This window comes from Anabrus simplex, chromosome 1 (genome assembly GCF_040414725.1).
Source record: "Anabrus simplex isolate iqAnaSimp1 chromosome 1, ASM4041472v1, whole genome shotgun sequence".
NCBI lineage: Eukaryota > Metazoa > Arthropoda > Insecta > Orthoptera > Tettigoniidae > Anabrus > Anabrus simplex.
The window spans coordinates 1,795,536,621-1,795,560,083 of NC_090265.1; the positions used below are offsets into that span (position 1 = coordinate 1,795,536,621).

A 23,463-nucleotide genomic window follows, 5' to 3' on the forward strand; every position below is an offset into this window, starting at 1 on the left:
GTGCTGTGTACGGAGTAGTCTAACCTCGCTGCATAGGGGACGTAGCTCAGTTGGTAGAGCGCTGGCTTAGCATGCGAGAGGTACCGGGATCGATATCTGGCGACTATAATTTTTATTCACTCTTTGAGTTCGGAACACACACTACGTGCTGTGTACGGAGTAGTCTAACCTCGCTGCATAGGGGACGTAGCTCGGATGGTAGGGTGCTCGCTTAGCATGCGAGAGGTACCAGGATCGATACATGGCGACTCCAATTTTTATTCAATCTTTGAGTTCGGGACACACACTACGTGCTGTGTACGGAGTGCTGACCTCGCTGCATAGGGGACGTAGCTCAGATGGTAAAGCGCTCGCTTAGCATGCGAGAGGTACCAGGATCGATACCTGGCGTCTCCAATTTTCATTCACTCTTTGAGTTCGGAACACACAGAACGTGCTGTTTACGGAGTAGTCTAACCTCGGTGCATAGGGGACGAAGCTTTGATGGTAGAGCGCTCGCTTAGCATGCTAGAAGTACCAGGATCGATACCTGGCGTCTCCAATATCAATTCACTCTTTGAGTTCGGAACACACACTACGTGCTGTGTGCGAAGTAGTCTAACCTCGCTGCATATCGGACGTAGGTCGGATGGTAGGGTGCTCGCTTAGCATGCGAGAGGTACCAGGATCGATACCTGGTGTCTCCAATTTTTATTCACTCTTTCAGTTCGGAACACACACAACGTGCTGTGTACGGAGTAGTGTAATCTAGCTGCGCAGGGAGCGTAGCTCAGTTGGTAGAGCGCTCGCTTAGCATGCGAGAGGTACCAGGATCGATACCTGGCGTCTCGAAATCATATTCACTCCTTCAGTTCGGAACACACACTACGTGCTGTGTACGGAGTAGTCAAACCTCGCTGCATAGGGGACGTAGCTCAGACGGTAGAGCGCTCGCCTTGCGTGCGAGAGGTACCAGGATCGATACCTGGCGACTCCAATTTTTATTCAATCTTTGAGTTCGGGACACACACTACGTGCTGTGTACTGAGTGCTGACCTCGCTGCATAGGGGACGTAGCTCAGATGGTAGAGCGCTCGCTTAGCATGCGAGAGGTACCAGGATCGATACCTGGCGTCTCCAATTCTTGTTCACTCTTTGAGTTCGGAACACACACTACATGCTGTGTACGGAGTAGTCTAACCTCGCTGCGTAGGTGACGTAACTCAGATGGTAGAGAGCTCGCTTAGCATGCGGTAGGTACCAGGATCGTTACCTGGCGACTCCAATTTCTATTCACCCTTTGAGTTCGGAACACACACTACGTGCTGTGTACTGAGTAGTGTAACCTCGCTGCATAGGGGCGTAGCTCAAATGGTAGAGCGCTCGCTTAGCATGCGAGAGGTACCAGGATCAATACCTGGCGTCTCCAATTTCTATTCACCCTTTGAGTTCGGAACACACACTACGTGCTGTGTACTGAGTAGTGTACCCTCGCTGCATAGGGGACGTAGCTCAGATGGTAGAGCGCTCGCTTAGCATGCGAGAGGTACCAGGATCGATACCTGGCGTCTCCAATTTCTATTCACCCTTTGAGTTCGGAACACACACTACGTGCTGTGTACTGAGTTGTGTAACCTCGCTGCATAGCGGCCGTAGCTCAGTTGGTAGCGCGCTCGCTTAGCATGCGAGAGGTACCAGGGTCGAAATCTGGCGACTATAATTTTTATTCCATCTTTCAGTTCGGAACACACACTACGTGCTGTGTACGGAGTAGTCTAACCTCGCTGCATAGGGGACGTAGCTCAGTTCGTAGAGCGCTCGCTTAGCAAGCGAGAGGTACCAGGATCGATACCTGGCGTCTCCAATTTTTATTCACTCTCTTTCAGTTCGGAACACACACTACGTGCTGTGTACGGAGTAGTCTAACCTCGCTGCATAGGGGACGTAGCTCAGTTGGTAGAGCGCTCGCTTAGCATGCGAGAGGTACCAGGATCGATACCTGGCGACTGTAATTTTTATTCAATCTTTGAGTTTGGAACACACACTACGTGCTGTGTACGGAGTAGTCTAACTTCGCTGCATAGGGGACGTAGCTCAGTTGGTAGAGCGCTCGCTTAGCATGCGAGAGGTACCAGGATCGATACCGGGCGACTCCAATTTTTATTCAATCTTTGAGTTCGGGACACAAAATACGTGCTTTGTACGGAGTGCTGACCTCGCTGCATAGGGGACGTAGCTCAGATGGTAGAGCGCTCGCTCAGCATGCGAGAGGTACCAGGATCGATAACTGGCGTCTCCAATTTTCATTCACTCTTTGAGTTCGGAACACACAGTACGTGCTGTTTAAGGAGTAGTCTAACCTCGCTGCATAGGGGACGAAGCTTTGATGGTAGAGCGCTCGCTTAGCATGCTAGAAGTACCAGGATCGGTACCTGGCGTCTCCAATATAAATTCACTCTTTGAGTTCGGAACACACACTACGTGCTGTGTACGAAGTAGTCTAACCTCGCTGCATATCGGAGGTAGGTCGGATGGTAGGGTGCTCGCTTAGCATGCGAGAGGTACCACGATCGATACCTGGCGTCTCCAATTCTTATTCACTCTTTCAGTTCGGAACACACACTACGTGCTGTGTACGGAGTGCTGACCTCGCTGCATAGGGGACGTAGCTCAGTTGGTAGAGCGCTCGCTTAGCATGCGAGAGGTACCAGTATCGATATCTGGCGACTATAATTTTTATTCACTCTTTGAGTTCGGAACACACACTACGTGCTGTGTACGGAGTAGTCTAACCTCGCTGCATAGGGGACGTAGGTCGGATGGTAGGGTGCTAGTTTAGCATGCGAGAGGTACTACGATCGATAGCTGGCGTCTCCAATTTTTATTCACTCTTTCAGTTCGGACACACACAACGTGCTGTGTACGGAGTAGTCTAATCTAGCTGCGCAGGGAGCGTAGCTCAGATGGTAGAGCGCTCGCTTAGCATGCGAGAGGTACCAGGATCGATACCTGGCGTCTCCAATTCTTATTCACTCTTTGAGTTCGGAACACACACTATGTGCTGTGTATGGAGTAGTCTAACCTCGCTGCATAGGGGACGTAGCTCAGTTGGTAGAGCGCTCGCTTAGCATGCGAGAGGTACCAGGATCGATACCTGGCGTCTCCAAATCATATTCATTCTTTCAGTTCGGAACACACACTACGTGCTGTGTACGGAGTAGTCTAACCTCTCTGCATAGGGGACGTAGCTCGGATGGTAGGGTGCTCGCTTAGCATGCGAGAGGTACCGGAATCGATACCTGGCGACTCCAATTTTTATTCAATCTTTGAGTTCGGGACACACACTACGTGCTGTGTACGGAGTCCTGACCTCGCTGCATAGGGGACGTAGCTCAGATGGTACAGCGCTCGCCTAGCATGCGAGAGGTACCAAGATCGATACCTGGCGTCTCCAATTTTTATTCACTCTCTGAGTTCGGAACACACAGTACGTGCTGTTTACGCAGTAGTCTAACCTCGCTGCATAGGGACGAAGCTTTGATGGTAGAGCGCTCGCTTAGCATGCTAGAAGTACCAGGATCGATACATGGCGTCTCCAATATCAATTCACTCTTTGAGTTCGGAACACACACTACGTGCTGTGTACGAAGTAGTCTACCCTCGCTGCATGGGGGTCTTAGCTCAGACGGTAGAGCGCTCGCTTTGCGTGCGAGAGGTACCAGGATCGATACCTGGCGACTCCAATTTTTATTCAATCTTTGAGTTCGGGACACACACTACGTGCTGTGTACGGAGTGCTGACCTCGCTGCATAGGGGACGTAGCTCAGTTAGTAGAGCGCTCGCTTAGCATGCGAGAGGTACCAGTATCGATATCTGGCGACAAAAATTTTTATTCACTCTTTGAGTTCGGAACACACACTACGTGCTGTGTACGGAGTGGTCTAACCTCGCTGCATAGGGGACGTAGGTCGGATGGTAGGGTGCTCGTTTAGCATGCGAGAGGTACTACGATCGATACCTGGCGTCTCCAATTTTTATTCACTCTTTCAGTTCGGAACACACACAACGTGCTGTGTACGGAATAGTCTAATCTAGCTGCGCGGGGGGCGTAGCTCAGATGGTAGAGCGCTCGCTTAGCATGCGAGAGGTACCAGGATCGATACGTGGCGTCTCCAATTTTCATTCACCCTTTGAGTTCGGAACACACACTATGTGCTGTGTATGGAGTAGTCTAACCTCGCTGCATAGGGGACGTAGCTCAGTTGGTAGAGCGCTCGCTTAGCATGCGAGAGGTACCAGGATCGATACCTGGCGTCTCCGATTCTTATTCACTCTTTCATTTCGGAACACACACTACGCGCTGTGTACGGAGTAGTCTAACCTCGCTGCATAGGGGACGTAGCTCAGACGGTAGAGCGCACTCTTTGCGTGCGAGAGGTACCAGGATCGATACATGGCGACTCCAATTTTTATTCAATCTTTGAGTTCGGGACACACACTACGTGCTGTGTACGGAGTGCTGACCTCGCTGCATAGGGGACGTAGCTCAGATGGTAGAGCGCTCGCTTAGCGTGCGAGAGGTAACAGGATCGATACCTGGCGTCTCCAATTCTTATTCACTCTTTCACTTCGGAACACAAACTACGTGCTGTGTACGGAGTAGTCTAACCTCGCTGCATAGGGCGTAGCTCGGACGGTAGAGCGCTCGCTTTGCGTGCGAGAGGTGCCAGGATCGACACCTGGCGACTCCAATTTTTATTCAATTTTTGAGTTCGGGACACACACTACGTGCTGTGTACGGAGTGCTGACCTCGCTGCATAGGGGACGTAGCTCAGTTGGTAGAGCGAACGCTTAGCATGCGAGAGGTACCAGTAATGATATCTGGCGACTATAATTTTTATTCACTCTTTGAGTTCGGAACACACACTGCGTGCTGTGTACGGAGGAGTCTAACCTCGCTGCATAGGGGACGTAGGTCGGATGGTAGGGTGCTCGTTTAGCATGCGAGAGGTACTACGATCGATACCTGGCGTCTCCTATTTTTATTCACTCTTTCAGTTCGGAACACACACAACGTGCTGTGTACGGAGTAGTCTAATCTCGCTGCGCAGGGGGCGTAGCTCAGATGGTAGAGCGCTCGCTTAGCATGCGAGGGGTACCAGGATCGATACCTGGCGTCTCCAATTTTTATTCACCCTTTGAGTTCGGAACACACACTATGTGCTGTGTACGGAGTAGTCTAACCTCGCTGCATAGGGGACGTAGCTCAGTTGGTAGAGCGCTCGCTTAGCATGCGAGAGGTACCAGGATCGATACCTGGCGTCTCCAATTTCTATTCACCCTTTGAGTTCGGAACACACACTATGTGCTGTGTACGGAGTAGTCTAACCTGGCTGCATAGGGGACGTAGCACAGTTGGTAGAGCGCTCGCTTAGCATGCGAGAGGTACCAGGATCGATACCTGGCGTCTCCAATTCTTATTCACTCTTTCAGTTCGGAACACACACTACGCGCTGTGTACGGAGTAGTCTAAACTCGCTGCATAGGGGACGTAGCTCAGACGGTAGAGCGCTCGCTTTGCGTGCGAGAGGTACCAGGATCGATACCTGGCGACTCCAATTTTTATTCAATCTTTGGGTTCGGGACACACACTACGTACTGTGTACTGAGTGCTGACCTCGCTGCATAGGGGACGTAGCTCAGATGGTAGAGCGCTCGCTTAGCATGCGAGAGGTACCAGGGTCGATACCTGGCGTCTCCAATTCTTATTCACTCTTTGAGTTCGGAACACACACTACGTGCTGTGTACGGAGTAGTCTAACCTCGCTGCATAGGGGACGTAGCTCAGATGGTAGAGCGCTCGCTTTGCGTGCGAGAGGTACCAGGATCGATACCTGGCGACTCCAATTTTTATTCAATTTTTGAGTTCGGGACACACACTACGTGCTGTGTACGGAGTGCTGACCTCGCTGCATAGGGGACGTAGCTCAGTTGGTAGAGCGAACGCTGAGCATGCGAGAGGTACCAGTAATGATATCTGGCGACTATAATTTTTATTCACTCTTTGAGTTCGGAACACACACTGCGTGCTGTGTACGGAGTAGTCTAACCTCGCTGCATAATGGACGTAGGTCGGATGGTAGGGTGCTCGTTTAGCATGCGAGAGGTACTACGATCGATACCTGGCGTCTCCTATTTTTATTCACTCTTTCAGTTCTGAACACACACTACGCGCTGTGTACGGAGTAGTCTAAACTCGCTGCATAGGGGACGTAGCTCAGACGGTAGAGCGCTCGCTTTGCGTGCGAGAGGTACCAATGTCGATACCTGGCGTCTCCAATTCTTATTCACTCTTTCAGTTCGGAACACACACTACGCGCTGTGTACGGAGTAGTCTAAACTCGCTGCATAGGGGACGTAGCTCAGACGGTAGAGCGCTCGCATTGCGTGCGAGAGGTACCAGGATCGATACCTGGCGACTCCAATTTTTATTCAATCTTTGGGTTCGGGACACACACTACGTACTGTGTACTGAGTAGTGCAACCTCGCTGCATATGGGACGTAGCTCAGATGGTAGAGCGCTCGCTTAGCATGCGAGAGGTACCAGGATCGATACCTGGCGTCTCCAATTCTTATTCACTCTTTCAGTTCGGAACACACACTACGCGCTGTGTACGGAGTAGTCTAAACTCGCTGCATAGGGGACGTAGCTCAGACGGTAGAGCGCTCGCTTTGCGTGCGAGAGGTACCAGGATCGATACCTGGCGACTCCAATTTTTATTCAATCTTTGGGTTCGGGACACACACTACGTACTGTGTACTGAGTGCTGACCTCGCTGCATAGGGGACGTAGCTCAGATGGTAGAGCGCTCGCTTAGCATGCGAGAGGTACCAGGGTCGATACCTGGCGTCTCCAATTCTTATTCACTCTTTGAGTTCGGAACACACACTATGTGCTGTGTACGGAGTAGTCTAACCTCGCTGCGTAGGGGACGTAACTCAGATGGTAGAGCGCTCGCATAGCATGCGATAGGTACGAGGATCGTTACCTGGCGACTCCAATTATTCTTCACCCTTTGATTTCGGAACACACACTACGTGCTGTGTACTGAGTAGTGTAACCTCGCTGCATAGGGGACGTAGCTCAGGTGGTAGAGCGCTCACTTAGCATGCGAGAGGTACCAGGGTCGAAATCTGGCGACTACAATTTTTATTCACTCTTTGAGTTCAGAACACACACTCCGTGCTGTGTACGGAGTAGTCTAACCTCGCTGCATAGGGACGTAGCTCGGATGGTAGGGTGCTCGCTTAGCATGCGAGAGGTTCCAGGATCGATACCTGGCGACTCCAATTTTTATTCAATCTTTGAGTTCGGGACACACACTACGTGCTGTATACGGAGTGCTGACCTCGCTGCATAGGGACGTAGCTCAGATGGTAGAGCGCTCGCTTAGCATGCGAGAGGTACCAGGATCGATACCTGGCGTCTCCAATTCTTATTCACTCTTTGAGTTCGGAACACACACTACGAGCTGTGTACGGAGTAGTCTAACCTCGCTGCATAGGTGACGTAGCTCAGATGGTAGAGTGTTCGCTTAGCTTGCGAGAGGTACCAGGATCGATACCTGGCGTCTCCAATTTTTATTCACTCTTTGAGTTCGGAACACACACTACGTGCTGTGTACGGAGAAACCTACCCTCGCTGCATAGGGGACGTAGCTCAGATGGTAGAGCGCTCGCTTAGCATGCGAGAGGTTCCAGGATCGATACCCGGCCTCTCCAATTTTTATTCACTCTTTGAGTTAGGAACACACGCTACGTACTGTGTACGGAGTAGTCTAGCCTCGCTGCATAGGTGACGTAGCTCAGATGGTAGAGCGCTTGCTTAGTATGCGAGAGGTACCAGGATCGATACCTGGCGTCTCCAATTTTTATTCGCTCCTTGAGTTCGGAACACACACTACGTGCTGTGTACGGAGAAGTCTAACCTCGCTGCATAGGGGACGTAGCTCAGATGGTAGAGCCCTCGCTTAGCATGCAAGAGGTACCAGGATCGATTCATGGCCTCTCCAATTTATATTCACTCTTTCAGTTCGGAACACACACTACGTGCTGTGTACGGAGTAGTCTAACCTCGCTGCATAGGGGACGTAGCTCACATGGTAGAGCGCTCGCTTAGCACGCGAGAGGTACCAGGATCGATACCTGGCGTCTCCAATTTTTATTCACTCTTTCAGTTCGGAACACACACAACGTGCTGTGTACGGAGTAGTCTAACCTCGTTGCAAAGGGGGCGTAGCTCAGATTGTAGAGCGCTCGCTTAGCATGCGAGAGGTACCAGGATCGATACTTGGCGTCTCCAATTATTATTCACTCTCTGATTTCGGAACACACACTACGTGCTGTGTACGGAGTAGTCTAACCTCGCAGCATAGGGGACGTATCTCAGAGGGCAGAGCGCTCGCTTAGCATGCGAGAGGTACCAGGATCGATACCTGGCGTCTCCTATTTTTATTCAATCTTTGAGTTCGGAACACACAGTACGTGCTGTGTACGGAGTGCTGACTTCGCTGCATAGGGGACGTAGCTCAGATGGTAGAGTGCTCGCTTAGCATGCGAGAGGTACCAGGATCGATACCTGGCGTCTCCAATTCTTATTCACTCTTTGAGTTCGGAACACACACTACGTGCTGTGTACGGAGTAGTCTTACCTTGCTGCATAGGGGACGTAGCTCAGATGGTAGAGCGCTCGCTTAGCATGCGAGAGGTACCAGGGTCGATACCCGGCGTCTCCAATTTTTATCACTCTTTCAGTTCGGGACACACACTATGTGCTGTGTACGGATAAGTCCAACCTCGCTGCGTAGGTGACGTAGCTCAGATGGTAGAGCGCTCGCTTAGCATGCGAGAGGTACCAGGATCGATACCTGGCGACTCCAATTTTTATTCACTCTTTCAGTTCGGAACACACACTACGTGCTGTGTACGGAGTAGTCTAACCTCGCTGCATAGGGGACGTAGCTCAGATGGTAGAGCGCTCGCTTAGCATGCGGGAGGTACCAGGATCGATACCTGGCGTCTACGATTTTTATTCTCTCTTTGAGTTCGGAACACACACTACGTGCTGTGTACGGAGTAGTCCAACCTCGCTGCATAGGGGACGTAGCTCAGATGGTAGAGCGCTCGCTTAGCATGCGAGAGGTACCAGGATCGATACCTGGCCTCTCCAATTTTTATTCACTCTTTCAGTTCGTAACACACACTACGTGCTGTGTACGGAGTGCTGACCTCGCTGCATAGGGGACGTAGGTCAGATGGTAGAGCGCTCGCTTAGCATGCGAGAGGTACCAGGATCGATACCTGGCGTCTCCAATTCTTATTCACTCTTTGAGCTCGGAACCCACAGTACGTGGTGTGTACTGAGTAGTCTAACCTCAGATGGTAGAGCGCTCGCTTAGCATGCCAGAGGTACCAGGATCGATACCTGGCGTCTCCAATTTTTATTCACTCTTTGAGTTCGGAGCACACACTACGTGCTCTGTACTGAGTGATCTACCGCATAAGTTTGTCCCAGGTTGGACCCCAAACATTTTAGGCCAAAATAAATTTGTGGGATGATTTTGGTAATAACCTGGAAAGGCTAGGTCAAGCAGCAGGGAAACAGTTCTGGACTGTAATAAATAATCTTAGGAAGGGAGGGAAAAAGGAAATGAACAGTGTTTTGAGTAATTCAGGTGAACTCATAATAGATCCCAGGGAATCACTGGGGAGGTGGAGAGAATATTTTGAACATCTCCTCAATGTAAAAGGAAATCATCATTGTGGTGTTGCAAACAGCCAAGCTCATGGGGAGGAGGAAAATGGTGTTGGGGAAATTATGCTTGAGGAAGTGGAAAGGATGGTAAATAAACTCCATTGTCATAAAGTAGCAGGAATAGATGAAATTAGACCTGAAGTAGTGAAGTATAGTGGGAAGGCATTGATGAAATGGCCTCATAGAGTAGTAAAACTAGCGTCGAGTGTTGGTAAGGTACCTTCAGATTGGACAAAAGCAGTAATTGCACCTATCTATAAGTAAGGGAACAGGAAGGATTGCAACAACTATCGAGGTATCTCATTAATTAGTATACCAGGCAATGTATTCACTGGCATCTTGGAAGGGAGGGTGCGATCAGTCGTTGAAAGGAAGTTGGATGAAAACCAGTGTGGTTTCAGACCACAGAGAGGCTGTCAGGATCAGATTTTCAGTATGCGCCATGGAATTGAACAATGCTAGGAGAGGAATAGGCAGTTGTGTTTATGTTTCGTAGATCTAGAGAAAGCCCATGACAGGGTACCGAGGGAAAAGTATTCATTATACTGGGGGACTATGGAATGAAAGGTAGATTATTTGAATCAATCAAAGGCATTTATGTTGACGATTGGGCTTCAGTGAGAATTGATGGTAGGATGAGTTCTTTGTTCAGGGTACTTACAGGGGTTGGACAAGGCTGCAATCTTTCACCTCTGCTGTTCGTAGTACATGGATCATCTGCTGAAAGGTATAAAATGGCAGGGAGGGATTCTGTTAGGTGGAAATGTAGTAAGCGGTTTGGGCTATGCTGACGACTTGGTCTTAATGGGAGACTGTGCCGAAAGCCTGCAGTCTAATATCTTGGAACTTGAAAATACGTGCAATGAGTATGGTATGAAAATTAGCCTCTCGAAGACTGAATTGATGTCAGTAGGTAAGAAATTCAACAGAATTGAATGTCAGATTGGTGATACAAAGCTACAACAGGTCGATAATTTCAAGTATTTAGGTTGTGTGTTCTCCCAGGATGGTAATATAGTAAGTGAGATTGAATCAAGGTGTAGTAAAGCTAATGCAGTGAGCTCGCAATTGCGAACAGTAGTATTCTGTAAGAAGGAAGTCAGTTCCCAGACGAAACTATCTTTACATCGGTCTGTTTCCAGACCAACTTTGCTTTACGAGAGCGAAAGCTGGATGGACTCAGGATATCTTATTCATAAGTTAGAAGTAAGAGACATGAAAGTAGCAAGAATGATTTCTGGGTACAAACAGGTGGGACCAATGGCAGGAGGGTACTCGGAATGAGGAGATAAATGGTAATTTATTAATGAACTCGATGGATGAAGCTGCACGCATAAACCGGCTTCGGTGGTGGTGTCATGTGAGGCGAATTGAGGAGGATTGGTTACCTGGGAGAATAATGGACTCTGCTATGGAGGGTAAGAGGAGTAGAGGGAGACCAAGACGACGATGGTTAGACTCGGTTTCTAACGATTTAAAGATAGGGGTATAGAACTAAATGAGGCCACAACACTAGTTGCAAATCGAGGATAGTGGCGACGTTTAGTAAATTCGCAGAGGCTTGCAGACTGAACGCTAAAGGCATAACAGTCTATAATGATAATGTATGTATATATGTATGTATGTATGTATGTATGTATGTATGTATGTATGTATGTATGTATGTATGTATGTATGTATGTATGTATGTATGTATGTATGTATGTATGTATGTATGTATGTATGTATGTATGTATGTATGTATGTATGTATGTATGTATGTATGTATGTATGTATGTATGTATTGAGTTCGGAACACACACCACGTGCTGTGTGTGGAGTAATCTAACGCTGTACTGTATAGGGGGACGTAGCTCAGATGGTAGAGCGCTCCTTTAGCATACGGGAAGTACCATTGTCGATACTTGGCGTAGCACTGATGCGGATTCGGAATTATTTGATAGGATAGTCAGCTATGTGGGAAACGACATGGAAAGAAATGTGATTGTAGCAGGAGATCTGAATTTGCCAGATGTCAATTGGGAAGGAAATCCGAACGACAGGAAGCATGACCAACAAATGGCAAATAAGTTAATATGGGATGGACAGCTGATTCAGAAAGTGATGGAACCAACCAGAGGGAAAAATATTTTGGATGTGGTGCTGATAAAACCAGATGAGCTCTATAGGGAAACTGAAGTAATAGATGGTATTAGTGATCATGAAGCTGTTTTTGTGGTAGTTAAAAATAAATGTGATAGAAAGGAAGGTCTTAAAATTAGGACTGTTAGGCAGTACCATATGGCTGATAAAGCAGGTATGAGGCAGTTTCTAAAAAGTAACTATGATCGGTGGAAAACGGTAAATAAAAATGTAAACAGACTCTGGGATGGGTTTAAAGAAATTGTTGAGGAATGCGAAAACAGGTTTGTACCTTTAAGGATGGTAAGGAATGGTAAAGACCCACCTTATTATAATAGAGAAATAAAGAGACTAAGAAGGAGGTGCAGACTGGAAAGAAATAGAGTTAGAAATGGCTGTGGAAGTAAGGAGAAATTGAAGGAACTTACTAGAAAATTGAATCAAGCAAAGAAGGCAGCTAAGGATAACATGATGGCAAGCATAATTGGCAGTCATACAAATTTTAGTGAAAAATGGAAGGGTATGTATAGGTATTTTAAGGCAGAAACAGGTTCCAAGAAGGACATTCCAGGAATAATTAATGAACAAGGGGAGTGTGTATGTGAGGATCTTCAAAAGGCAGAAGTATTCAGTCAGCAGTATGTAAAGATTGTTCGTTACAAGGATAATGTTGAGATAGAGGAAGAGACTAAGGCCAAAGAAGTAATAAAATTTACATATGATAACAATGACATTTACAATAAGATACAAAAGTTGAAAACTAGAAAAGCGGCTGGAATTGATCAGATTTCTGGGGATATACTAAAGACAATGGGTTGAGATATAGTACCATATCTGAAGTACTTATTTGATTATTGTTTGGCCGAAGGAGCTATACCAGATGAATGGAGAGTTGCTATAGTAGCCCCTGTGTATAAAGGAAAGGGTGTTAGACATAAAGCTGAAAATTACAGGCCAGTAAGTTTGACATGCATTGTATGTAAGCTTTGGGAAGGCATTCTTTCTGATTATATTAGACATGTTTGTGAAATTAATAACTGGTTCGATAGAAGGCAATTCGGTTTTAGGAAAGGTTATTCCACTGAAGCTCAACTTGTAGGATTCCAGCAAGATATAGCAGATATCTTGGATTCTGGAGGTCAAATGGACTGTATCGCGATTGACATGTCTAAAGCATTTGATAGGGTGGATCATGGGAGGCTACTGGCAAAAATGAGTGCAATTGGACTAGACAAAAGAGTGACTGAATGGGTTGCTATATTTCTAGAAAATAGATCTCAGAGAGTTAGAGTAGGTGAAGCTTTGTCTGACCCTGTAATAGTTGAGAGGGGAGTTCCTCAGGGCAGTGTTATCGGACCTTTATGTTTTCTTATATATATAAATGATATGAGTAAAGGAGTGGAATCGGATGTAAGGCTTTTTGCGGATGATGTTATTCTCTATAGAGTGATAAATAAGTTACAAGATTGTGAGCAACTGCAACGTGACCTCGAAAATATTGTGAGATGGACAGCAGACAATGGTATGTTGATAAACGGGGCTAAAAGTCAGGTTGTGAGTTTCACAAATAGGAAAAGTCCTCTCAGTTTTAATTACTGCGTTGATGGGGTGAAAGTTCCTTTCGGGGATCATTGTAAGTATCTAGGTGTTAATATAAGGAAAGATCTTCACCGGGGTAATCACATAAATGGGATTGTAAATAAAGGGTACCGATCTCTGCACATGGTTATGAGGGTGTTTAGGGGTTGTAGTAAGGATGTAAAGGAGAGTGCATATAAGTCTCTGGTAAGACCCCAACTAGAGTATGGTTCCAGTGTATGGGATCCTCACCAGGATTACCTGATTCAAGAACTGGAAAAAATCCAAAGAAAAGCAGCTCGATTTGTTCTGGGTGATTTCCGACAAAAGAGTAGCGTTACAAAAATGTTGCAATGTTTGGGTTGGGAAGAATTGAGAGAAAGAAGAAGAGCTGCTCGACTAAGTGGTATGTTCCGAGCTGTCAGCGGAGAGATGGCGTGGAATGACATTAGTAGACGAATAGGTTTCAATGGCGTCTATAAAAGTAGGAAAGATCACAATATGAAGATAAAGTTGGAATTCAAGAGGACAAACTGGGGCAAATATTCATTTATAGGAAGGGGAGTTAGGGATTGGAATAACTTACCAAGGGAGATGTTCAATAAATTTCCAATTTCTATGAAATCATTTCGGAAAAGGCTAGGAAAGCAACAGATAGGGAATCTGCCACCTGGGCGACTGCCCTAAATGCAGATCAGTATTGATTTTATTGATTGTATTTGATTGTATTGTCTCCATTTATCCTTTAATATTTTATTTCGGAGCACTGGCCACGGGCTGTGTACGGAGGGATCTACTGCTAAAACGTATTGGGAATGTAGCTCAGATGGTAGAGCGCTCGCGTGCGAGTGGTAGCAGTGTGGGTACCTGGCTTCACCATTTATTATTCACTGTTTGAGTTCTTACCACACACCACATTCTGTGTACGCCCGCTACCATCACGTTCCTTTCCTTATCGTTTCCAACATAGCTGATTATCTTATCAAATAATTCTGAATCCGCGCCTGCGCTATTCTTTCCTGGTCTGTACACTCCAAGGCATCACGTTTCCTGTTATATTTAGAGATGATCCTTACACCTAGAATTTCATGTTGGCCATCTTTAACATTTTCGTAGCTTACAAATTCTTCTTTCACCAGAACGAATACTCCCTCTCCTACCATTTCTATGCTATCTCAACGATACACACTCCATTTCCATTATATCATTGCTCAGCCATGTTTCAACTCCTAATACAATATCTGGTAAATATATATTGAACCCATGACCTTTGTGCCCTAAGAACATTATGCATAATGTAATAATTAAACTAAAGTTGGATTCTTGATAGCATGGATTTGACACGTGACGAGGGGGTGATTACCTTCGGTCCCACGCTCTGGGGTACGTGACGTCAACCACACGTGTCGACGGCGGAAGAATCTCAAGTAATTTTTATGAACTATTTCAAAGCGCGTGTACACGGCGTGACCACGCCAAGTCAAAAAATATAGTGCCTATCAAAGGGGGTCAATCATCTCACAAATCGAACCCGTAAAAATTTTATATGTCCATGAACACTACCGCCAGAAATGTAGCAAGCATGTAGTCACTTTCAAAACTCTTGAAATTACAGTTTAGGTAAGTCAGAAAATTTAGAGAAATTTTTCTTGGCGGCAAAGGGAGAGATCCGAAGAGAGGGGGTAACTGCTATAAATATGAAGGGACGCCATGACGAAGCTTCCTTCTCCGGCATTTGTGATACAAAGCGGACGAAAAATTGTTGAGCTGCTCTGCTAAATCAAACCAACGAAAGTAGACTGAGTTCAACTGCAGATTTTAGCCATTGCGGCTAAGTCTTGACTCCATGGGGAGATAGTTTTCTTGAGAGAAATAAGTGTATCAGATAGGACGGTCACAGTACTGAAATATTCTAATGTGATTAAGTAATTCGTGTGCGGGAATAATTATAATCCATCGTGTGCGCTCCGCAAACAAGTGAAGGGTATTTCTTCTTTTTTTTATGCTTTATTCCAGGAAAACTGAAGAAACATAATGAGATGTACAGCCATGAATGTAAAGATGGCTAAATAAAATGCCAGGGTCACAGGTGAGCCCTATGACGAACAATGGTGTGACTACATAAGGTAATGTGACTTTCCATCTTACTACCTCTTATATCTCATCTCGTGATTTCTAAAAGTGTATTTGAATGGGGATTTACGACGCAGTGGTCGCCCTACTAAGTTTTGTAAATGTGAGAGTACGACTAAAAGAGTCATTTGTTTTATTTTCCACTTGGATAAATTTTGAAGTCTTGCGAAAGCCGTATAATGTTGTAAAAAGTTATTGATAAGGGTTCTGAAGTGATATCACGTCCAATGTAGATCGTCATCCGTGTGAGTGTACTGCCTGTATTTTGTGATGTCGAAGTAAGATGTTCATTCGATGTAATATTCTTCTGTCTGCAATTTGACGTTAATAATAATAATCCATGGTTACTCATTTTCAATCGAGTGGAAGCGCGCTGTCGGATAAGAACCTAGGGTGATGAATTTGGTCACGGAGAGAAACGTTTTTATTTAATGCCCATTTTAAACTGTGTCTGACTGACAATAAAAGATCTAGTAGAATGTTTCAGTCATTTCTCGTAAAAATCAAGTTATTAAATACGATATCATTTATGCGAAGTTATTCATGATTAATGCATTGTGCGATATTATACGTCGGTATTTCTAGTGAGGATTTTATTCCAGTTCTTTGTCGATGATAATTGTGGAGCTGGGAAACAGAGGTTAGTTTTGTGAATCAGGTTGGACCTGTCATTGAAGCCGGGGCACGGAAGCCCGAGGAGTGTTTTATATGAGTTGAGATGAGACGTGCGAATCAGGTTAGAGTCCTGTCATTGAAGCCGGGATATGATAGCCCGAGGAATATTTTATAATGTTGAGAATGGAAAGAAATTCATAGAAATCCATAGCGGTATCAATTGGCGACGCGTATAATTAGTGTGGGCATCTTGAAGCATAATCTGTGCATTTTGTTGGTTAGAATATCGTATTTGTTTAATTATGTCGGCAGAGTTTAAAGGGAACATTTGAGAAGTCAGTCAACTGTGAATAAACCAGGTGGTTCCTGTAACTGCCAAGCGAGCGAGGGGGGTGAGACACCTCAGCTATCTAACGGGACAGGCTTGGTATTGAGACTGTATTCTCGGCCAGGGAAACGTTAAAATGCTGGATTTAGTTGAAATTTCATAGCCGGTAATGATCTAAGTATTGTGAAATACTGTAATTGGGGACGTAATGAACATTTGAAATCACGAACTTTGAGTATAAGGAACAGAGTAACCCAATTTCAGGGTTGTCCAAAATATAGAGCGATGGTCGTGATGATCGATTTGTCTGTGAGGGGTGTGCAAAATTCATAATGGTAATGACGAGATATGACATCGTAATTATATGGCGAGTTGTTTGGTTTGTACGTAGATTATTAGGATATCCAAGTGTTAATAACGGTTAGGATTAGATTAGATTTTAAAGTGTGATATCACGATACGAGATATATAGCTGGACATGAATGATGTAACAAATTCTTTTCCAGCCAGATAAACATCGCAATATTGAATTCACATCACAGCTGCGTAGAAAATTTGTGAGGAAACCAGAGTCCGCGGAGATAAAATTTGTTGTTTGTTAATATTTCGTTAAATCATTTAAATTTATTAAATTATTAAATTCAGTGAAACCGCATTTGAAATAACTTTAATCAAGCGAATAACTTGGAGATGCATTCTGGAAATTTTAGTTTGTTGTCTGGGGAATATTAAAAATAAAGTAAAGATTAAAGGGACATATCCGAAGGAAATGAGCAGTGAATGTGCTGGGGATAGTAAAGTGGAAACTTTGGTCATCAACCGATGTAACTTAATTGTGTTTAGCCTTCAGCCTAGAAACTTGGATGGTCAGGGGGTCATCAACCTCAGTGACTTAGATTAGGGCCATATGCCATTGTAGCATCATTTCCTTGCGGTCATCATCCACAATGACTTTAAAGTAACTTAGAAGATTAGATGTCGGTCCATGACATAGACGCAGGTCACATCGATTCAATTAAGGGTCCATGCCGTAGAACCACTGTGTGGCACACACCGATTGGACGGCCTTAATTATACTCAGAGTCCAGAGTTCGTGTTACGAGGGCTGGACCATAACGAATCACTATGATGGTACATGTGGTCTCACATGGAAGCCGAATTTAAGGATTTACAGACTTTCCTTTCTTAAATGATTAATAATTGAGATAATGGTTTCTAGTAAGATTGCCCATCAGGCAGTTACGTTAAAGTCTCACACCAGTGTTCTGACATTTATGTAAAAATGATTGTGGTGTCCTGTGGACACAATTGACTATGACATCGTTGACATAGTAAATTACTTCATTTCCCTGAATAAATAGGAATCTTTTAAATAGACCTTTCATTCCAGTAGATAGATTAGAATTAATGAACCCTACCTTTACCTCAGCAAGTGACGAAGAACCCGAAACGACCCAAGAGACAGATCTCATGAACTTTGCTGATAGGTAAGGAAGGTAGGTATCCCTCAATATGGACCTAAAGGGTTCATTAAAATGGCTTCCAACGTGGTGGCATCAGTCACTTAACGATGGGGCATTAGTCACGATAACGATGAGGGAACCTAAGTCACGATAACGATAACGATATTTTGGAAAAATCGTGTACTAGAGGAAAAGAGAAATAATGTTGAGGCTATGCCACATTATGGATGATAAAATCGTGCGCCAGAGTTGAGAGTGAACTCGAAGAAATAGATAAACGCCCGATGAGTAAGGCTAGGAGATACCACTATGAGAATAATTTATCTACTGAATGAAAGGTATAATTTAAGTGTGTTAGTGTAATTTCCCAAATTTTTGAATACTGGTTTGAGTGTTTTGGCTGATCACTTTGATCGAGTGAACATTGAATTTCACATTTCATTAAATAAAATTTTAGAGAATATTGCATTAACAGTGTGATGTGTTAGATAGGAGGATGTTGTGATGTTTATCGTTGTAGTCTTATTATACGCCGTTGAAGTCTCGGGCTCACCGATGACCTATCGTTTTCTGTTAAATACAGTATGTTTATGCAGGAGGGAGAATTGGCCCAAGGGCCGTTGTACCAAATGATCAAGGACTTAAGTGAGAATATTAAATCTATGAGTGTAAGGTTGGAAACAGTGGATAATAAGCTGGAGACAGTGGACAATAAATTAGATAGTGCAGACGTAGAATTAAAAGGTATGAAGGAAGTTGTTCAAAATGTTGACATTAAAGTGCAGGACACGCAGGATAGTTGTAAGGAAGCTAGCGTTGATATTAGGAAGGACATTGGTGACTTTAAACATGAAATAAATCAGCAGTTTATAGAAACTCGCGAGCTACATCGTGTTCTTAGTGGAAATCAGGACATAATTAGAGGAGACCTCGATAGGCACGTCAACGAATGTAGGGAACTACATCAGCAGTTGATGTCAGATCAAGCTGAGCTTAAGGCCGATCTGAAGACAGAGGTAGAGAAGTTCAACATCATGCGTGAAGACGATAAGTCAAAGGTCTTCACAGCAATGAATGAACATAAGGAAATGTTGTGTAAAGAGATAGCCGTCGTAAATGACAAAGTAGACCAGGTAGCCGAAGACGTCAAGGCAACTGTAGACCAGCGTATTGAGGCCATTGACTTTAAATTAATCCAGATGAGTAAAGAGGATATGAGAAAATTAGGTACAACTCAGGAAGAAACGGCTAGGAGTATTGAGGAGGTACAAGCAGATATTGAGGAACTAGGAAAGGATTTAGGCGATACAAGGGTAGACCTATCGAAACAACTTAAAGATACCCAAGATAAGATCATAACACTGAGCGACGAGTTGACATCTGTTCATGAGGCTCTTAAGGGGGAAGTTAGTGCCCGGAAATTGGAACTGGATGGGTTAGTGAACAATATCGTAGGAGTCCAGGCCAAGATAGAGGAAGTGGTCAGTAAATCTCGCCGCACCTCAGATAAGTCATTCAGTTGCCCTAGCAACGCTAGTAGTCCCATACATCCTGCAGGGAACGGACACTTTGACAATTCTACCCGTTCTCAGGGGCAAAACGTCACTAATGTTATAAACATGATTCGTCTTAAGGAAGATCAGCCTAAGAAATTCGATGGCAGTGGTACCCAGACGCCAAAGGGTTTTCTTAGAGAACTTAGGGAGTATATTCGCGATAATAGGATACCTGAAGAGAGGCAACTAAGGACTGTGGAACGGTACCTAGACGGAGTTGCGTCGCTGTGGTTCAAAGGTTTCCGGTATAGCTTTGACACGTTCGAGGAATTTCAGACCGCATTTTTGGGCAAATTTTGGAATTCTGAGATTCAGCAGAACCTAAGGCTAGAGTTATATAGTCGCCGGTATAACACAGCAGGACCGCCGAAATTTTCGCTTTACTTTACCGAACAATTAGTTAAGTTCAAGGAACTGGAATCAGCCCCAAGTCAGCAAGAACTGGTTCAGGCTATCCAGAAACAGTTCCCACCGGATATCCAGAGAATATTAATTGCTGCGAAGGTCGAAACCCCGATGCAGGCAGAATTGATATTGCGACAGCTGGACCAGACCCATTCGCATCAATCAGCCCCGCGAATAGTCAGGCATTCAGAGCCCCAGGTGAATGTCGTAAATCACAGCCAGGAGAGCGCGCCAGATAGGGAAGTTTCCCGAGCACCGAGATATGAGAATGAGGGGCGGCGGTTCGACACCAGGCCATACCAAGGTAGGAAGAACTGGGAACAGCCCAGATACCATCACGAAGAGTGGGACAGACGCCGAGAACAATGGAGAAGAAACCAGGGTCGATACCAGGGGAACTCAGATCTAAGACGAAGGAACCCACGCGGGAATGAAGGCAACAGAAGAGGGGACGGTTACGAAAATTCCAGACGTTCTGACCGTTGGCACGGGCCTGAAGAGAGAAGGAGAGAAGGGGACCAGTATTTGAGAGAGCTGAGGTCAGGTACCGGACAGGACAAATGGAAGGACAGCATCCAACGAAGGGAAGTCAACACTGACTGTGTAGGAGCTCAAGACATGTCCCATACTGGAGCTATCCGAAAGACCTACCACCAGGACAGGGATTTGAACCCAGAAACTTCGCATTTTGATGTGAATGCAAGTTCGTCGAGAAGTTGGAAGGACAAACCACCTAACTTCCAATAAGTCAACTACCATTCACTGGAGATCTACCCCGCAACCCCGAACTCTCCAAGCTACCAAGAACTACCAGGAAGCTGAAGGCATCAACCAGTATCCGTACACCAGAAGATGACCAACTGCATAAGAGAGAGGAAAGGAATTTACATTCAAAGGTCATGTTTCATCAGACGTCAAAATTAGAAATTTCGCCATCTGGAGTATTTAAAGGAAATTCCTTGTCACTGTGCGAAAGGAATTCGTGTCTTGGGGGAAATATGAACCCATGACCTTTGTGCCCTAAGAACATTATGCATAATGTAATAATTAAACTAAAGTTGGATTCTTGATAGCATGGATTTGACACGTGACGAGGGGGTGATTACCTTCGGTCCCACGCTCTGGGGTACGTGACGTCAACCACACGTGTCGACGGCGGAAGAATCTCAAGTAATTTTTATGAACTATTTCAAAGCGCGTGTACACGGCGTGACCACGCCAAGTCAAAAAATATAGTGCCTATCAAAGGGGGTCAATCATCTCACAAATCGAACCCGTAAAAATTTTATATGTCCATGAACACTACCGCCAGAAATGTAGCAAGCATGTAGTCACTTTCAAAACTCTTGAAATTACAGTTTAGGTAAGTCAGAAAATTTAGAGAAATTTTTCTTGGCGGCAAAGGGAGAGATCCGAAGAGAGGGGGTAACTGCTATAAATATGAAGGGACGCCATGACGAAGCTTCCTTCTCCGGCATTTGTGATACAAAGCGGACGAAAAATTGTTGAGCTGCTCTGCTAAATCAAACCAACGAAAGTAGACTGAGTTCAACTGCAGATTTTAGCCATTGCGGCTAAGTCTTGACTCCATGGGGAGATAGTTTTCTTGAGAGAAATAAGTGTATCAGATAGGACGGTCACAGTACTGAAATATTCTAATGTGATTAAGTAATTCGTGTGCGGGAATAATTATAATCCATCGTGTGCGCTCCGCAAACAAGTGAAGGGTATTTCTTCTTTTTTTTATGCTTTATTCCAGGAAAACTGAAGAAACATAATGAGATGTACAGCCATGAATGTAAAGATGGCTAAATAAAATGCCAGGGTCACAGGTGAGCCCTATGACGAACAATGGTGTGACTACATAAGGTAATGTGACTTTCCATCTTACTACCTCTTATATCTCATCTCGTGATTTCTAAAAGTGTATTTGAATGGGGATTTACGACGCAGTGGTCGCCCTACTAAGTTTTGTAAATGTGAGAGTACGACTAAAAGAGTCATTTGTTTTATTTTCCACTTGGATAAATTTTGAAGTCTTGCGAAAGCCGTATAATGTTGTAAAAAGTTATTGATAAGGGTTCTGAAGTGATATCACGTCCAATGTAGATCGTCATCCGTGTGAGTGTACTGCCTGTATTTTGTGATGTCGAAGTAAGATGTTCATTCGATGTAATATTCTTCTGTCTGCAATTTGACGTTAATAATAATAATCCATGGTTACTCATTTTCAATCGAGTGGAAGCGCGCTGTCGGATAAGAACCTAGGGTGATGAATTTGGTCACGGAGAGAAACGTTTTTATTTAATGCCCATTTTAAACTGTGTCTGACTGACAATAAAAGATCTAGTAGAATGTTTCAGTCATTTCTCGTAAAAATCAAGTTATTAAATACGATATCATTTATGCGAAGTTATTCATGATTAATGCATTGTGCGATATTATACGTCGGTATTTCTAGTGAGGATTTTATTCCAGTTCTTTGTCGATGATAATTGTGGAGCTGGGAAACAGAGGTTAGTTTTGTGAATCAGGTTGGACCTGTCATTGAAGCCGGGGCACGGAAGCCCGAGGAGTGTTTTATATGAGTTGAGATGAGACGTGCGAATCAGGTTAGAGTCCTGTCATTGAAGCCGGGATATGATAGCCCGAGGAATATTTTATAATGTTGAGAATGGAAAGAAATTCATAGAAATCCATAGCGGTATCAATTGGCGACGCGTATAATTAGTGTGGGCATCTTGAAGCATAATCTGTGCATTTTGTTGGTTAGAATATCGTATTTGTTTAATTATGTCGGCAGAGTTTAAAGGGAACATTTGAGAAGTCAGTCAACTGTGAATAAACCAGGTGGTTCCTGTAACTGCCAAGCGAGCGAGGGGGGTGAGACACCTCAGCTATCTAACGGGACAGGCTTGGTATTGAGACTGTATTCTCGGCCAGGGAAACGTTAAAATGCTGGATTTAGTTGAAATTTCATAGCCGGTAATGATCTAAGTATTGTGAAATACTGTAATTGGGGACGTAATGAACATTTGAAATCACGAACTTTGAGTATAAGGAACAGAGTAACCCAATTTCAGGGTTGTCCAAAATATAGAGCGATGGTCGTGATGATCGATTTGTCTGTGAGGGGTGTGCAAAATTCATAATGGTAATGACGAGATATGACATCGTAATTATATGGCGAGTTGTTTGGTTTGTACGTAGATTATTAGGATATCCAAGTGTTAATAACGGTTAGGATTAGATTAGATTTTAAAGTGTGATATCACGATACGAGATATATAGCTGGACATGAATGATGTAACAAATTCTTTTCCAGCCAGATAAACATCGCAATATTGAATTCACATCACAGCTGCGTAGAAAATTTGTGAGGAAACCAGAGTCCGCGGAGATAAAATTTGTTGTTTGTTAATATTTCGTTAAATCATTTAAATTTATTAAATTATTAAATTCAGTGAA

General features: G+C 44.6%; 20 non-coding genes across 20 annotated transcripts; all 20 read left to right on the forward strand.

Moving 5' to 3' along the window:
* The first annotated feature begins 323 nt into the window (after nucleotides 1–323).
* TRNAA-AGC (transfer RNA alanine (anticodon AGC)) lies at nucleotides 324–396 on the forward strand. Its single transcript has one exon. It is a non-coding gene; the product is annotated as a tRNA-Ala (tRNA).
* A 362-nt stretch (nucleotides 397–758) lies between these two features.
* Nucleotides 759–831, forward strand: TRNAA-AGC (transfer RNA alanine (anticodon AGC)). Its single transcript has one exon. It is a non-coding gene; the product is annotated as a tRNA-Ala (tRNA).
* Nucleotides 832–903: 72 nt separating this feature from the next.
* TRNAA-UGC (transfer RNA alanine (anticodon UGC)) lies at nucleotides 904–976 on the forward strand. Its single transcript has one exon. It is a non-coding gene; the product is annotated as a tRNA-Ala (tRNA).
* A 70-nt stretch (nucleotides 977–1,046) lies between these two features.
* TRNAA-AGC (transfer RNA alanine (anticodon AGC)) lies at nucleotides 1,047–1,119 on the forward strand. The gene has a single exon. It is a non-coding gene; the product is annotated as a tRNA-Ala (tRNA).
* A 361-nt stretch (nucleotides 1,120–1,480) lies between these two features.
* TRNAA-AGC (transfer RNA alanine (anticodon AGC)) lies at nucleotides 1,481–1,553 on the forward strand. The gene has a single exon. It is a non-coding gene; the product is annotated as a tRNA-Ala (tRNA).
* A 217-nt stretch (nucleotides 1,554–1,770) lies between these two features.
* TRNAA-AGC (transfer RNA alanine (anticodon AGC)) lies at nucleotides 1,771–1,843 on the forward strand. The gene has a single exon. It is a non-coding gene; the product is annotated as a tRNA-Ala (tRNA).
* Nucleotides 1,844–2,927: 1,084 nt separating this feature from the next.
* Nucleotides 2,928–3,000, forward strand: TRNAA-AGC (transfer RNA alanine (anticodon AGC)). The gene has a single exon. It is a non-coding gene; the product is annotated as a tRNA-Ala (tRNA).
* Nucleotides 3,001–3,072: 72 nt separating this feature from the next.
* On the forward strand, nucleotides 3,073–3,145 carry TRNAA-AGC (transfer RNA alanine (anticodon AGC)). The gene has a single exon. It is a non-coding gene; the product is annotated as a tRNA-Ala (tRNA).
* Nucleotides 3,146–4,227: 1,082 nt separating this feature from the next.
* Nucleotides 4,228–4,300, forward strand: TRNAA-AGC (transfer RNA alanine (anticodon AGC)). The gene has a single exon. It is a non-coding gene; the product is annotated as a tRNA-Ala (tRNA).
* A 215-nt stretch (nucleotides 4,301–4,515) lies between these two features.
* TRNAA-AGC (transfer RNA alanine (anticodon AGC)) lies at nucleotides 4,516–4,588 on the forward strand. The gene has a single exon. It is a non-coding gene; the product is annotated as a tRNA-Ala (tRNA).
* Nucleotides 4,589–5,091: 503 nt separating this feature from the next.
* TRNAA-AGC (transfer RNA alanine (anticodon AGC)) lies at nucleotides 5,092–5,164 on the forward strand. Its single transcript has one exon. It is a non-coding gene; the product is annotated as a tRNA-Ala (tRNA).
* A 72-nt stretch (nucleotides 5,165–5,236) lies between these two features.
* On the forward strand, nucleotides 5,237–5,309 carry TRNAA-AGC (transfer RNA alanine (anticodon AGC)). Its single transcript has one exon. It is a non-coding gene; the product is annotated as a tRNA-Ala (tRNA).
* A 72-nt stretch (nucleotides 5,310–5,381) lies between these two features.
* Nucleotides 5,382–5,454, forward strand: TRNAA-AGC (transfer RNA alanine (anticodon AGC)). Its single transcript has one exon. It is a non-coding gene; the product is annotated as a tRNA-Ala (tRNA).
* Nucleotides 5,455–5,669: 215 nt separating this feature from the next.
* TRNAA-AGC (transfer RNA alanine (anticodon AGC)) lies at nucleotides 5,670–5,742 on the forward strand. Its single transcript has one exon. It is a non-coding gene; the product is annotated as a tRNA-Ala (tRNA).
* A 796-nt stretch (nucleotides 5,743–6,538) lies between these two features.
* On the forward strand, nucleotides 6,539–6,610 carry TRNAA-AGC (transfer RNA alanine (anticodon AGC)). The gene has a single exon. It is a non-coding gene; the product is annotated as a tRNA-Ala (tRNA).
* A 215-nt stretch (nucleotides 6,611–6,825) lies between these two features.
* Nucleotides 6,826–6,898, forward strand: TRNAA-AGC (transfer RNA alanine (anticodon AGC)). Its single transcript has one exon. It is a non-coding gene; the product is annotated as a tRNA-Ala (tRNA).
* A 503-nt stretch (nucleotides 6,899–7,401) lies between these two features.
* TRNAA-AGC (transfer RNA alanine (anticodon AGC)) lies at nucleotides 7,402–7,474 on the forward strand. Its single transcript has one exon. It is a non-coding gene; the product is annotated as a tRNA-Ala (tRNA).
* Nucleotides 7,475–7,836: 362 nt separating this feature from the next.
* Nucleotides 7,837–7,909, forward strand: TRNAT-AGU (transfer RNA threonine (anticodon AGU)). The gene has a single exon. It is a non-coding gene; the product is annotated as a tRNA-Thr (tRNA).
* Nucleotides 7,910–8,126: 217 nt separating this feature from the next.
* Nucleotides 8,127–8,199, forward strand: TRNAA-AGC (transfer RNA alanine (anticodon AGC)). Its single transcript has one exon. It is a non-coding gene; the product is annotated as a tRNA-Ala (tRNA).
* A 360-nt stretch (nucleotides 8,200–8,559) lies between these two features.
* On the forward strand, nucleotides 8,560–8,632 carry TRNAA-AGC (transfer RNA alanine (anticodon AGC)). The gene has a single exon. It is a non-coding gene; the product is annotated as a tRNA-Ala (tRNA).
* The last annotated feature ends 14,831 nt before the right edge of the window (nucleotides 8,633–23,463 follow it).